At 40.2% G+C, this 12346-nt stretch overlaps 1 long non-coding RNA gene across 5 annotated transcripts in view; it reads right to left on the bottom strand.

Annotated features, from left to right (window-relative positions):
* Positions 1–11656, bottom strand: part of LOC119871878 — a 280228-nt gene extending 268572 nt beyond the window's left edge. For all 5 annotated transcript variants that reach the window (XR_005359688.1, XR_005359689.1, XR_005359687.1 and 2 more), the window contains exon 1: positions 11531–11656. This is a non-coding gene — a long non-coding RNA (uncharacterized LOC119871878). The remainder of the gene's footprint in view (positions 1–11530) is intronic.
* Between the last annotated feature and the right edge of the window lie 690 nt (positions 11657–12346).

Here is a 12346-nt window from a genome sequence, read left to right as displayed (position 1 = left end):
AGCCATCAAAAACAATGAAATCTTGCCACTGGCAAATTTGCTCTTTTTAAAAGATTATGGGAGCTTAGATTTATTCTCCAAGCTCTCCTGTAAAGCAAAGAATTTAATCATCCCCCACCATTCATACTTTAGGTTTTTTCTTTTCTTTTCTTGACTAGGTACTCTGTGGAAGAGCTTCTTTGAGATGAAAATACAGGGACTATGAAACACCAATTTTTCACTTCACTGCTGCCCTTTGCTTCCACCTTCTCTCACCCAAACTCTTTCTCCACTGAAACAGTGAGATGCCAACACATCCTGGAATGCTTCTTCCAGGATGCTTTTTGGTGATTCAAATAGTGATCTGACCGCATGAGTTTAGAGTCACACTCCAGATCTCTCTTTCATTCACTCTCTGAACTCTTGTGTATGCCAAGGAAGGTACCTGCCACTGGACAACTGGAGAAAAAGCCAAGAAATGCTCAACAGTGTCCTCATTGTCTTGGCTTTCTTTCCCTACCTCCCATTGTTCCTCAATGAGAAGGGGTGCTCCTGGATATACTGTGTAGATTCTGCTCAAATAGGACATAAAACCTTCTCCTCGTCATTTGGGAATCTAATAGAGGTATGGACTGGGACCCATTCATTTCAGGCCCGAGTCGCCACTAACTTGGCAGGTGTCTTTATGCAAGCCATTTGATTTCTCTGGGTACCAATGGATCCTCTGGCACACCACCTAGATCCCCTCCAGCTATTGGAAACATTGGAGCCTGACAGCTCTCAGCTAATACCCCTCTGGATTTTGTCTTTGGCTGAAAGGTCCATCTAGTCAAAAGTCTCTTCTTTTTGCCTGAGATGGCTCACATTCAACAACCAGTCATTGTGAGAGTACAAAGGCTTGGCCCACTTGCCCAATTTGGAACAGTTCTGCAGGGCCATTCCAGCCTCTGGGTTCCCTATAGGATTACCTAGACCTCTGTTGGGACTGCATGGATTTGTAACTCCTCCTTCTTTTACTTCTCTGTAGGTATTGATCCTGACAGCCACCCCAATAAAATTCTTACACACAAATTTCCCCAAGTCTCACACAAGAATCAAAGTTTGCTTTTGGGTACTCTACCAAGGACACTGGTCCTTAGTTTTCGCATTGATCCAGTAAGAGAGCTTTGCTAGAAGCCTCCATTTCTGTCTGTAAACACAAGTAAAGCGCAATGACGCAACTGCCAGGTGTATAATATAATCAGCAGGCGCAGCTGTGGCAGGGTCTCATGTGCATCTGAATCCAACTGATTACAGAATTCAGGACATAGCTCTTCAAACATTGGGAAACAAGTGATACAGCAGCAAACAGAGACACTGAATATTTGGATGTCTCGATTGGAGATCTCAGAACTAGCTGGGTAATTCCAGGTAATTCTCTCTGTTGGGCCTCATTTTCTTAATCTACAAACTAACAAGTTTTGTCATGTTACCTCCCTCCTCTCATGTGAAATAAATGTATGTGGTCTTTGCTTTGAAAAGAAAAAAAAAGTTCATTTTTGGAGAAATCAGACTCAATCAGTCTCTCATTCACCATGAACCAAATTAGTTTCCTAATTATTCATGACTCTGTATGGCGCCCTCTGCAGGCCCTGCCTTCTGAAATGGTCTAGGGCTAGCTGGCATGACCAGAGACCCACAACCGAGGCCACCTCCCCAGATCCACTGAGCTACTCATCCACCAAGGAGAAATCTATTGGAAGGTCACTCAAGGTTCTTGAGTATTCCCAGAATAACTACAAGGGAATAGAAACTAACATATATTGAACACTGGCTAAATTCTTATCACCGGCTTTGTCCTCTTACATATGTTAGTTCACTTAATTCTGACAACACTCCCTAAAAGTCAGCCATTGCCATCTCCATTTTACAGACCAGCCTGTAGAGGGCATGTGACAATCCAGAGTCATGCATCAAATGTGGAAGAACCACCACTAGGCCACCACCATGTTTCCATCACACTGTAATAGAAGCACCCAAAAGCTCCTTGAGGGCAGCTCCCAAGTCTTTCTTATTTGTATCCTGACCACCTAGCCCAATGGCAAACATGAGTTACTAGACGCGTGTTTACTACATTAATTAATTAAACCCTCCTGACTTCTCTTGCTATTTCTATTACACTATCGCACAATCAGCTGTGCTAATTCACTTCCATATTTTTTTAAAAAGTGGTCAGCCTTGAGAAAGATCAACCCCAAATAACAAACACGTATAGTCTTCCAACTTACATGGTGACAACCAGTCACTTGGCACCTTGAGGATTTAATAACTGGCCAATTCGCCTCAGCACTGTCTTATTTGCACATGATTGGCTCACTTGGGCCCACCAAGCAAGGGCTCCCATTGATTATTCCTAAAAACCCATTATGCTTCTGAAAGCTGTTACATTTTAAGATGGTTTAAATACATCTGTCTTGTCTTTTTCAACCATGCCCACAAAAGCATCCTAAAGATATTTGATCATTCAATTAGATTAAATGAGGCCAATGTATAAGCTGCTGCCTCAGAGGTTATCATGCTTAATAAAACATACTTTATAAACCCCATGAAGACTGTAATTAGATTTACAAGCAGCCTTACACACAACTTTAACAAAAGATGTCTGAATGTTGTGCATGCATGTGTATGTGGGTGTGTGTTTTGTGAGTGCGAGTGTGCGTTTTAAGGTCCTGTTCCATAAGGATTATAGCTCCCCTGCTGTTTGGAAAAGATAATTTCACTTGTAACACTAATAACTTGAGCAGGGGAGAAGCTGGCCTGGTGAATGGAATGCACTTCACCGCACATCTTGGCTCAGCTAGAAATCGGAAACAGATGGTCCTTGCGGCTGGTTTCCCACTCGAGCCCGCTCACTGCCAGCCTGTGGTCTTCAGTGGGCTGCTGCTGGCAGTCTGTGACTTGAACATAGTAGGACAGTGGCAAAAGAAATCAAATCTTTTTCAATGAGCAGCAAGTTATAATGAAATTTGACAGATCTGACATTCTACACCCAACATCTAGTTAGAATATATTAACCTTTTAGTTTTCTTAAGCGCCTTGCATAGAAGTTGTGAATATACTTATTAGAGGGTTGTGCTGTATGCAGTTTTCCTTTTTTTTTCTTTTTTAACAGGGGGCAGAGGGTTTAGTTCAATCTTGGGTGGCAGCTGGTTAACAGAAAATGCAGAGAAAGTCCAAGTCAAAGAATTTCTAAATGAAAACGAAGTATAAGAACTGCCACTAGGAAGCAAATGAATTCTTCACAGGGCATGGAGGGTGAGTTTCTGCTGAAAAAAAAACATCAATATTTTTCTTGAGAAAAAAAAATATCTATATATCCTAGTTCAAAAATCTGGGCAATCTCTGGGCATATCATTAAAACGGATGGGGCTGTCTGGACCCCCTGGCATTTTCTTCAATTCTGCCCTTTTCAGCTTTGTAGCATTTGCTTCTGCCATACGGTGAGAAAACCATGCCAGGTGACTTGGGACACTGGTTTTATTTAAGTCCCCACACTCATGCCCAGTAATGATGTGTACCTGTTCAGAAGACTTCGATACTTTTCATCAAGTAGGGATAAATCTGCCACCAAAGACCTTGGCATTTTTCTGGGCTCTGGAGGAATTAGACTATCTATCCTTTTGTGTAGATTCTTCCTCTTATTCCAAAGCTTCCGTGTGAGTCCACATTCATTTTCAGGGTTAGACACTGATGTCCTGAACACCATTTTAGGATTTTCCACCTGATTAAGGTTAGAAAAAAGACCTAGGTATTAATAGTAGATAATCCTTCTTCAATACAGGCTTTTAAAAAGAGGTCTTAAATACCCCTTGCCCTAAACTAAACTTCTCTACAGTGTCGGCAAAAGTATACATTTCCAATTTCATGATTTCCAACAGCCTAGATATCCAAAGCCATAAACATTTGTTAAGCCTAGCATCCAACTCTACGAAAGAAATTTTTTAAAGTCTTCTGAGAGCTACCTTATTAGAGTAGGAAAAATCTTTTAGGCAAATAGACATAGGGTTGAATCTTTGCTCTCCCTGCTGAGTAGGTGTCAGTAGGCAAGACTCTTACTTTTTGACCCTGATCTGCAAATTCAAAATAATAATACGAACTTCTGGGATTTTTGTGAAGGTTAAGTGACTTATCATACCCAAAGTCACCTTAAAAAGTACCTGGCACATAGCAGGTGCTAAGTTCTGTTATTTCCGCTTTCATAGTTTGAGAGGCAACACCAGAGTGGTGAAACTCCAAAGTCATAATTCCTAAATCCTTCCATCTCTAACTCCAGGACCCTAAACAAATTGCTTCAACTCTTGGAGCCTGGGTTGTTGTTGTTTTTTAATTTGTAAATGGGGTTAATGATAGATCCTACACCATGAGGACCTCTCTGAAAATAAAAAAGATCTCAGAACAGCACCTGGCTCTAAAGGAAAGTACTCAATACATGTCAGTTGTCATTATATGATGCGTTGAAAATCAGGTTACTCTTCTAGAGTTTCAATTTTCCAGTGGCTCTAGAAACAAAGCTTGAAAAAAGAAGAAAAAACATGAATTGCCTACGTTGCAGAGGTTGTTGTTAAATGGGTAAGTGAATGACTGAATGAATGACATATTCATTAAAGATTAATAACAATGCAGTGAATTTACATGAAGTACCAATGAATGATACAGATAAGGAAGGCAACAGAAATTCAAACGTGCTAGAGATCACTGTGGCCCGGGTCTCAAAGAGAGAAGTTAACTTGCAAAGGCAGACGATGCACTAGGAGAGGCAATAGTTAGAGCCAGAAAGAAAAGGTTGTGTAAATATGAGAAGAATACATACAGGGTGCTAAGAGCTGCAACAGGGCAAGGTACAGATAATTAAAAGACTATTAGATTTATTAGGCTGTTGTTAGATCCTCAGATCAAAGAGAAGGGACCTAACCCAGCCTCACCAGGCAGGATCAGAAGGAAAAAAGGAGGGGATTTAGCTCAACAGATGAATAATAATAACAAAACATCAATAACAAAATAGTAACATTGCTTGAGCACTCATAACATATGAGGAACTGTTGAATTTATGCATATTTTTGCTAAGTAACTATCTATCCATCTATCTACTTAACTAACAAATTATCTTCAGTTTCCTATTTAGGACACAGAGAATCAGAGAGGTTAAGTGATTTGGGAGTGGTCACACAGTTAGTAACCAGCCAAGCCAGGATAAGGACAATTGAACTTCAGAAACAGTGTTCTCAACCACTCTACTTACTGTCCAGCCTCTGAAAATCATTAATATTCCATTTCATGTTGCCTTTTAGCAGCATCTGACAAACGCAAGCCCCTCCTTAGCACTGTACACCTGTCGGCAGCGGAGGCTTTGGGGCCTTTATCCAAGTGCACTGTAGCAGATACAGATGGGACTCCCCCACCCCTCAGCAGTCCGGGGTTCTTCCCATTCATCAGAAGGAGGTAGCGATTTGGGGCGCGTTGGCCACAAGAGCCAGGAGTCCGGAGAGTGATTTGCTCTTTGCCAGAGGTTTCATGCTAGGAGAAAACGATTCCCTCTCCAATGCTCCCCCAGTCACCAGGCCGTATTCCTCATGCCGCGCGGAATGCCCAGCGGTTTAACCTACCACTTGACTTCGGAGCCAGAGGATTCCCACTTCTTATAAAACCTGCTCAAGGGAAGGAAGAAAGTCCAAATCCTGATGGGGCTATTTCTTGATGACGGTCCCTTTTTTGCCTCAGATTCATTCACGTGCCGTGGAAAGAAGTATTCAAATGACAAGAGTTAAATTCAAAACATGTAGCCACTTTCTGTTATATTTTTTTTCTGACTGAAAGCAAACCATTTAGATGTTTGTTTCCAAAAAGGCATCTGTCAGCAATCAAAGGGGAAAAATGCATAAAGCAAATGCAATTGTTTGGAGTAGCATTTCCTGGATCATGTTAAATGCTTGAATTGCTCCCTATTATGCTCACCAAATAATTTTATTTCCCACAATAATTGCAATATTTAACATGTTTTATTTAATCTTGTTTTAAGGCTATTAACAACGGGCCACACTGTGAAAAGACTGATTGCTGTATGAGAAAGGACAGCTTCCACCAGCCTCTTAGAGAACAATGATAAAGTTAAATGCACCTAATTGTTCTGGATTTAAAACACTATTATCCAATAATATTTCTCATTTCTTTGTTCAAAACTACTGTACCATCTCCTGTAAAGCCTTCCTGGGTGCCTCCATCATTCACAAAGTAAAATCTGGACTCCAGTGTACCTTGTGCCCCATTCATTCATAAATAATGGACACGCACAGGGTGTTCCGAGTCTCAGAAACGCAAGAGCTCAGATAAGGGATACCTCCAATTTCAGAGCCTACTGTAGGACATACTTAGAAATTGTTCAGGCTGTGGGCTCAGGAATCCAAAATGCCCATATGCCTTCATGCCCTGGAGAATGCTGAGAAGACCCTAAAGCGAAGACGCTTTGGTTTTGTCCGCTTTTCAGAAGCAAGTAAGAGAAGATGAAATGAAATAGGAGGTTGATTCAAGTGCAGAATGCTGCTTCATTTCTTTTCTTATTCCCTCTCCCCCCCCCTTTTTTTTCTGGTTTATGTTATTTTACATTCTATGTAGAATTTCCAGCATTTTTCCTTCTCTTTCTCTAACTGGTAAACTGCAGAAAGGCCAGGTCATTTTAATGACACTGCAGCTACACAAGGCAATAAATGTTTTGGCTGGCAAGCTCAGGGCAAGATCCTAGCAGAAGGTACATTTGCTTGTGGACACTGAAGGTAACTTAACATTTCCTATGCTGCTGCAGACTCTTTCTGAAAAGAGAGCTAAGTCCAGAGTAATAAAGAACGTAAAGATGTTTCTAAGAGTGACGGCAATAGCCATAGTTGATAATAATTCTCAATACCACTTCCTACTCCCATATTATTAGGAAAAAAAATCCCATCACGATGAGGGATGGGAGAGAGAAAAATGTCTTTTTGTTACATTTGCGGCTCATTTGGTAAAAGCAGTCTGTGCATCGTGCTTTAAATTATAAAACATTTCAGATGCAACTGGATAAAATTCACTTTACTGAAGTTATTTTTGTCAAAACAGCTATTTACCTTATGCTAAATGGTTAAAATAACACCTACTCAGGAAAAGGTTAGAAATAGGAAAGCAAATGCCACCAAATTTCACCTTTTATAAAAGGTGTCCTGAATAAGTACATCTAAATATTATTCAGTTGAAAATGTGACTAGAAAAAAATCCACAGGATAGTTGGGCTGTAAATGTACAACTTTTTAAATAATCACAATTCAATCACCCTGAAAAATGCTGTAGATAAATTCCCCCAGGCTCGGGAGTGCCTATACAGAAGACCTGCAGTGTAGAGAACTGTAATATCACTGCTAGGTTCTTGGGGATCAAGAAACCACTTGTATCCAGAGGAAAAAAAAAAAAAAAAGGATGTGTCTGGTACACGGCTCTTATAAAGGTATTTCTGCAGTTCCTAGTTTCACACAGTTTGAAAGAATAAAATATAACAAATACAAGGTATTCTCTCTAGTTCTTCTCCCCTCTTAGTCCTTAAGTAAAATGACTTGAAATTCAGCAGTTGCCTGAACTTCTCACTTAAAAAAAAAAAAAAAAAAAATCATTTTTACAGTCACTCTTATTGGTAGGACCGTGCTGTGGTTTATTTTTTTCCTCTAAAGAGAGGATGTGTGGTTAAAAACCCCTGTGAAGAACATGGCTTGGTTACAATAAGGAAATCAGATGTGATTTTCCCTGAATAAGGAAGTACTCATGTCAAGTTTAGCCTGAATTGTGTGAAACTGAATTGATAATGACTGATCACTTTATTCACAGAGAAAAGCTCAGAATCAATTAAAAAAAAATAGAACACCAAAAAATAGAGATGGCGTGCAGCCTAGCCTAGGTTAGAACTTGTGAAATATAAGTAATGTATTTCCTCACATAAAAACACACACCTAAATACGATGCCAGCCGAACCAAAAATCAAAGGACTCAACCACTGTTGTTTCATGTTTATATTCTTCACAACTAAATTAACTAATGAGTTAATCTTTTTAAAATAAGGTAAGAAAGGAGAAATATTTTTCCCTAGAATTTTTTTTTTTCACTCCTTGGAAAACCTGTTCAGCTGTTCCCAGATTTAGTTTTAGACTTTTCGCTTTGCTTCCAATGAGATGTGTAAGACAGGAAAACTGAACTAAACATTTTTTTAAATGCACAGCTCACGTTCTTGAGAGAAGTGGCTGTGAAAAACAGATACTGAATCAGACCTAAAGTCGAAGGGGGGGGGGGGACAGGAAAAAAAAAAAAAGCCCAAAACATCGCATGATAGTCTCTAAGCAGTTCCATCTGTCAAGCAGAAATTTTAGGCTAATAGCCTGTGGCGATCTCCCTCCGCAGTCCACTACCTGCCTTTGTCCTATTAAATCTCTTTATTCTCCTTAAAAAAAAAAAAAAAAAAGAAAAAGAAAGAAAGAAAGAAAGAAAGAAAGAAAGAAAGAAGGAAAAAAAAAAAGAGAGGGGGATTGGTTGTTGGAAGGAAAGGAAAAACCTTGCAGACCAAAATCATCTGAGTGATGAAGCCCTAATTTTAACCGCCTCTCTTTGATGTGTAGCAGTGGGTCCTTGTTTTTTAAAAAGGAGAGAGAAGACAGTGCTAGGAGCAGAAGACTTTTCATCTCCACTTCACCTTGCCACTGGGTCTGTGAGAGATTGGTTCATTGTCAAGGAGATTTTTTTTTTTACCCATGATTCCATATGGTATGGACCGGACTACATGTTGCCCCACATGCCACTGCAAATGTTTTCTCAATTAGGTGTCTTATCTCCCGTGAGTTAGCATCAGATGAAGCTTGCTGACAGCGTAATGGCAGGGAAAGCTTCCGACGGCTCCATCAAATGGCAGCTCTGCTACGACATCTCGGCCAGAACTTGGTGGATGGTGAGTTGGCAGCCGGGGCTGCTTTTTTTTTTTTTTTTTTTTTCCCTTTTCTACTTTCCCTCCCTCTTTGACAAAATGTCCCAGACCTCACATTCATCAAATTCACATTTGATTTTTTTCACACTCTTCAGTGAAGCAGCCTCACACTGCTTCCTCTTGCCATCCTCTCTCTGCCACTCTGCGACTCGAGTTCCCAGCAAAGCTTACCCTGGATTTCCATGGGACAGTGTTTGAGAATTGTTGGGTTTTGTTTTTTGTTGTTTTTTATTATTATTATTCTTTTATTTCTTTCTTTATTTTTTAAGTAGCAGAAGTTTTAAGGTGGAGGTGGGTATTTTAGCCAAGTCGGTCTTGGGGTTAAAAAAAAAAGAAAAAGGAAAAGAAACATTTGTCCTGGCCCCATCAGGTTTCTCTCTCTCTCTCTCTCTCTCTCTCTAGCTTTGCAACCCCCTTTACTTTTGTTTTCAGGGACTGTGGGGTGCTTGGTTTTTCCTTGGCTGGGGTATTTTCTGAGGACGAGTGTTGGAGCTGGGGAGATGCAAGCCCTGGGTGAATTCCCATCCTGCCCAATAATTGGAGTGCCTGAAGTCACCTGTGGGAGAACTCTGGGTCCCCACTCCCTGTTTTCCATCCAGGGACCCGTAGCTCTCATCTAACTTTTCCCCCATTTGTTTATCTCAGAGCAGGTCTTAAATCCCTAAGGAACTCTAGCTCTGAGTTGGAAAAGACCCACACTCTCTATCTTTCCGTTTTTCTGGGTCCAAATAAAGTTTTAATAAAGTTCTACCATGAAGCCGCAGAATGAGTTAACTCACATGTCATGGTCAACCAGGCCAGACAACCTTTGACATCTTGGATCTCTACGAGGTAGAGTGAGTTGGGAGGGAGCACAATGGTTTATTGTCACGGGAGATGCGAGTCCTGTGAGGAAGAGAGTCCTCACATCGTCACTGCCCTCGTTAGGGTGGTGTCCGTTAAGGATTACTTCGTTAGCAGAGCATTTCTAGTTTTCCGTAATTATTATTCTTGTGGCAAGCGTGAATTCTTCCAGGGAGTGAAAAAAAAGTTTGCTGCCAGGACAATGAATGTATTATCCGTTCCTAACTGGACCGTGAACTTCAGCTCATTTCACATAGATATCAGTTTAAGAAAAAAAAAAAAAAAAAGGAGAGAGAGAGAGAGAGAGAGAGAGAGTGATGTTGAAGGGAGAGACTGGCGAATGGAATTACAAGACAGGACATGGTCGGTTTCATTGCATGATCTGCGGAAAGAGTTCTCCTTTCCCCTTCCTGGACCAATGGTGGTATCATTTGGGCAAGTTTTAGGAATTCTGAGGACTGAGAGACTATTAAAAGTGAGCTACTGCAGGATTCTATTCGGCTGCTCTCGGGGTACAGTGTGTCCATCCTAAGGACCTTTGAGTAAAGGTGGTTGTGGGTATGTGTATACATGTGTCTTTTAACTTGTGATTTCTTAACTAGACAACAGAAACTTTGCCAATGATTTCAGGACAATGTTACTTGTACTTTTTGATTAATTAGACTAGCAGTAGACTATCCACTCGGATCCTGAACTATTCAGGGCACTTATTTTCCCATTAGAGTTTCTGCCAGCAAGAACAAGGTTTACTTGTTTGCCATGATGTTGCCTATTGCTTCGCCTTGTGCAGCTTGTTAAACACCAGAAATGAATATACTGATTGGTTTAGCTATTATTTTCTAAGCTAAGTTGTAAGCCTTAAAAAAAAAAAAAAAAGAAAAAAGAAAAAAAACCTGCGCGCTGATGTCATATTCTGGGTGACATTCTCCTTCCTTGTATTTCAAGAGCTCATAGATTTTATAGACTGTTACTTTTTATGGCAAATTGTGTTATGTTTTTTTTTTCTTGCAAAGATCACCAAATGCTCCTCTTTTTTTTTTTAACTTGGAAAACTGTCATTTATTTTTTGTAAAGTTTACTTGGAAGTTGCTTTTCATTTAAAATTGTTTTACAGATGTTTTACCGCCGGGAATATAAAATATAAAAGTGGTGGAAACATTTAGCAATGCAGTTGACTAAAAATAAACAATGCTGTAAGCTCACATGCTGCTGTTTAGGCTGCATACTACAGGAAGTTTCTCTCGACTTCAATGCTTCTAGATCTTTGCTTTGAAAAAGGGTGAGAGATCAGAGTGCTCTTTAAAGAAGTTGTAGAAGTTACCATAGAGAATAAATCGATTTTTTATTTCCCTCCAAGGTGACCACATACCACAGCATTTTAGATTTGCCAGTTACAAATAATTCTAATGTAAATTTCCCACTGTTGATGGGAAATTGAGAACTTTGATGAAGGGGGGGAGGATTAATTAAAATAAGAGAAATCTTGCCTTTTCTCTTAGCTCTCCTCTTTCCTTGGCTAGAATTCATTCCTTCTCCCTCCATACCTTCACCCCACTACCCCCAAACAGTATCCCCCCCCAAAAAAAAAATTTAGACTTGCCCCTGGCTGATATGACTCTTTTAACCAAAGGACAGTACAAGTTCCGAGTTTCACACTAAAAGCAAATAAAGCTTTAAAATTACCTCATGCGTCATCTGGCCGCACAGACTCCGGGCTGCATAGTGGGAACCTCCGCTTGGTCCTCCCAGCAATACAAAGGCAACTCAGTGAATGCCCCCTCCGCCCGTGGAGGCTCGGCCTCAGCTGCCAGCACCAGGATATGCAATTTTGCTTTTTAATGAATCGTAAACAATTTGTATGGCAAATGAGTTTGTTTGTTTTAGTTTGGGGGCATATGTTGGGCCAGTTGTAGACAGCCATTACCTACTCCAAAATTTTCGGTGAGAATGGATACAGCCCCAGATCATTTTCATTTTTCTAAATAATAAAGACCCACTAGAATGAAAGAAACTGGTTAATAAAAGGCTGAGAATAACAACCCCTCTCTCGTCTTTCCCTCTTTATCCCCACCCCCTATCATAATGCACCCAGCTTACAGTAGGGCTTTAACTACACTTTTTGATAACGAACTGGAGGTTGGTGGATTAAATTAATTGGGTTGGTGGAGTTTCTTTTTTAAGTGTAAATTTTCGCTTTGTCGTCAAAAGGCTACTTTTGTTCAAGAAACAATTATTTTAAAATGTGAAATACTAAGAAGGGCCTTCTTTACCTTTTACTGCTCTTTTGGGTTGAAGCTAATGTTTTCTTGACAAACATAAGATCTGAGAAATGCTAACTACACTTTTGATATCAGAACGGAGTGAGAGAGGGGTCCTGACACTGAAAACTCAAATGAAAACTTTTACTCCTACCCAAAGAGTTGTAAACACAACTTAGAAGTTAACAAGCGACCAGGGTTCGAGCATGTACATTTTAACAGTAATTACCTTTGGCGCTGC

Source organism: Canis lupus, chromosome 5 (genome assembly GCF_011100685.1).
Source record: "Canis lupus familiaris isolate Mischka breed German Shepherd chromosome 5, alternate assembly UU_Cfam_GSD_1.0, whole genome shotgun sequence".
Classification (NCBI taxonomy): Eukaryota; Metazoa; Chordata; class Mammalia; order Carnivora; family Canidae; genus Canis; species Canis lupus.
Note: the sequence above shows the minus strand (reverse complement) of the source record. Positions and strands in the feature narration are given on the sequence as shown.